Here is a 4027-nt window from a genome sequence, read left to right as displayed (position 1 = left end):
TTTTATTTATGCTTTTATTCTTAGTGTGTATATAATTAACATATTTGTATGAACGAACCGTCGTTATACTCTTTAGTATGAACTACTCCAAACCGATGCCTCAATCTACTTATTCCAATACTAAAGTTATATGGAGAATTTTAATTTACTATCCCGTTGTAAAGTCCATAAAGTCTGAGTACATGGAGAAAAGCACATTTTAGTTAATTTAATGTTAATAAATAATATTTTCAACATGATTTCCGTGCTGTTCAATGCATAATTTGATGCACTTTGCAAGATGAAGGTGAACTCGATGGTGTAGGTCTGAATTGCCGTCGATTTCGGCACACTGACTGGTAATGTGTTCCGTCAGATGGTTTAAATTTCTAATCTTCATCGAGTAAACTTTCTCTTTCAGCATGCCCCAGGAAAAGATATCAAAGAGAGAAAGGTCTGGCAAACGGGGATTCAACTCCTCATGAACTTTCCCAGTCCAGTGAGGAAAATTGTCATTCAACTAATCTCTAACTGCTGTAGCAAAAAGGGCGAGGACCCCATTCTGCTGAAACCAGTCTGGAAGTTTCTCACCCAAACTCTCAATTTGGGGCATCAATTTGTCTTTCAGCATGCTAAGATAATTGTCCCAATTTACAGGTTCATCAAAGGAGGAAGGTTCTAGCACATGAGCTTTCCACAAATCACATCACAAGATCACTTTTTGACGGCCCTGCTGTTTGGATGGACTCATCCAATGTGGATTGCCTTGAGACCAGTATCGAAAATTTTGTCTCTTGACTTCACCATTGACATAAAACAGAGCTTCATCACTGAACAACGCACTAGTGTTTTTATCGTCCTGTATGTTTGATTTTCCACATGCACAGGACGATCCTACATTCGTATCTACATGCTGTTACCCCCTTAATATTTTTAGATGATTTATTTGAACAAAATACTTTGCCAGTGGGTTTCATGATGTAATATTATTTTCTAGTATATTTTCGTTCCATAAGCTCTTCTCCTTTAGCCTAAAGGTCACAAGTTGTAAATTTATTTTCAATCTGGGTACGCAAGTAACTTCACATTGTACGTCAGGGACTCGATAAGAAATAATATAACGAAGTTCGGCCCTTAGCCTCTAAACGGTGGTGCTGAGCCTGTCCTTTTCATATCTGAACAGTCAATGTTGTGATCTCATGTGACAGCGTGTCACCCCTCTTTGAACTAATGTCGTCTTTGCATTATTCATTCTGGAAGTTCATAACTTCACGGCTTTTACAACTCTACCTCCTAAACACGGAACTTTTTATTTGTTTTTAAAATTACCAGTTCTTTCTTTTTTTCTCTTCATGTGTCATCACCATTCATGCGTTTCAACAATCATTTGTCCACTATGGCGAATGAGGAGGAATATAGTCCGTTTCATATGATTCTTCTATCTCGTCTCACATCGGCCATTCACCAATTTTCTCAAAACCATTAAATATCCGCTTCCTTTAGCCCACAGAGCGTGAACATAGGTCACTAAACTGAAGATTCTGTTCATTTTGTTAACTTCAATCATCTCTTGTTACTATGTAACCGCGCATAACCCACACAAAATCCTTCACCATCTTGACTTTGAAAATAACGATGCTCTGAATATGATGTTTGTTATTTACTGCGACGTCGTTCCATACTCATGAAATGGTTCCAAATTGACTACGTGAATGTTATTGACTCCCTCACTCACTACGGGGGAATTACGATGAAGGGATCGTGCTTTTCACTATGAAGGTCAAATGCAAGGTTGTAAGTTGGAAGCCAACTAGAGTACGGTGCAAGTCAGATAGTTGATTGTCTGCCAGCACTGTGCAGCGTGCTGCACAGAACTTCAATTAGCTTTGCCACATGAATATATAAGGCATAGGGAAGCTCGCTCTCGTGAATTTACGAATAGAAATACAAAAGTAAGAAAATCAAGTCGCTGTTAATATTTACTCCCACTTCACGTATTCAAGCTGTTATTGAATACATGACAAAGTTACGTCACATCTATATCGTAGCTATAAGTAATGTATATTTTCTTAGTTAGGCTCGAACTGTTCTAAAACACAATAAATAAATAAGTAAATAAAATTAAATAAACGACGAAATGGCGTATGTAATAAATAGTTCAAGTACATTGTTGCTTGTTGGCCTCTTCATTAAGTACTGTATATGCACTTTCATCACACAAATACTGTTTCTTTTATATGTATTAATTTAAATGATTGTTGATTTATTACATGTACGTTTTGAATTATCGTAAGCGCTGAAACAATCATAGAGACAAAGTTAGTTTAAGTCCTGAAATAACAAAACAAACATTAGTTTAATTTTATATTATTTTTAATTATTACTATGATTTGGAAATGAAACTAATGATACCTCCTTCAATTTATTTATTTGTTCGTTAAATGGCGTTTAGGTACATTTCAGCACTAAAAGTACATGAGATGTGAAACTGAGTATAATGCGTAAATCGAACCACCGTAACAAGTTCAAATTTTTCAACGCTCTCCCACAGGAAATCAAACCCAGGATCCATTGCAACAAGGGCGATCAAGCTAGCCACTACACCAGCTGGAAGGGCTCCAAAGTTATATCTTGTATGTTGTATTAATACTGCTTGTTTAAACAACTGATGAGCATTGCAGAAGCACGGGGTGCACGGAAACCCGCCCCTAATTTCCCCTCGTTCGCAATATTTTACTTCAGTTGTTCTCAACGTTAATTACTTGGTGTCCCTTTGTTATCTGTACGTACCTCATACTTCCTTTGTTAACCCTGCATACTTCAGGCCCTCCTCCCTGCCGTCCATTGGTCATATGTGTATTTTCTTACACTTTTGCGATTTCAGATGTAGTATTCAATTCTTGGTAAGACTACGATTATTTCTTCTATCAAGACCTCTACTTATCACTGTAGTGCAGTATTATTCTGTACCAGCTTTTTTCTTGGTAAAACCGTTGCTTACTCAACAGTATTTTGCGCTTGTACTGTTTTTAATGCCTTTTGTTATAACATTCGTAATATTTACAATTATGCACTTCACTTTATTTCTGTCAGTAGTTTGTTTTCTCCTTGATTTCTATTCATTCTCCACAGGTTGAAAGCCACTGCTCTACAGCATTCGTAAACTTACACCACACAAACCTATGGTTTTCTTCTGACACTGAAGAGCTCGCTATGCAGAAGATCGATACTATTTTGTTGGGCATCGTTTCTAAAATAATCATATATTCTATAGACAATCTTAATAAGATCATGTGTGTATACCAGTTCTAGCTTATAACTGTTATTCCCCATTATTAAAAAGGAATAATCCTAATTTTCCAAGTCTAGTTATAGGGATAAATTAAAATAAGTACATTTGAACTCTAAATACCACGATCATCTGTTACAGAATGACTGTAATTGGTTGCAGTGGTAGAAATTAAAACATGGCATGTTTCTTAGTGTCGTCTACAAAGCGATATATATATAATGTTGCTCTGCTGAGCTTTCGTTACCATACAGCGGTAACATCTTCGGAGCTATGTATTGGAGTGGACAACGTACAGTATATATATGGAAGCGTACAGTATTTCCATAGGAGAGATTTCAATATTAGCTGATGAGAAAATATACTTATTTCAGTAAACCTGCAACATTTACAATGTCTGCCATTGTCAGAAATAACAAGGTGATAATTCAGATAGGCCAGCTGAATAATTCAGATAATTCAGATTTGCACAATGACACAGGGAGCATAGAGAAGATGCGATAAAGCATAGAGAAGACGCGCATTAAAAATTTATTTATACCAAGTCTATATGCCATGAATACCCAATTACCTGAGAGACGAGCAAAAATGTCGCCGAATTATCTTTTGATGATATGTCAACAGCATGAAGGAGATGTTTGAATAAACTCACATTGTTGACCATGGTTTCCAACTCTGATTCGTTGTTGCTCCATAATAGAACGTTCATCTAAGGTGCATGGAGTCCCTGGTTCGATCCCAGCTCGAGGCGGAAAATTA

This window comes from Thermobia domestica, chromosome 1, assembly GCF_964235325.1.
Source record: "Thermobia domestica chromosome 1, izTheDome1.hap1.1, whole genome shotgun sequence".
Taxonomy (NCBI): domain Eukaryota; kingdom Metazoa; phylum Arthropoda; class Insecta; order Zygentoma; family Lepismatidae; genus Thermobia; species Thermobia domestica.
The sequence above is the reverse complement of the archived record's forward strand: the minus strand, read 5'-3'. Positions refer to the sequence as shown.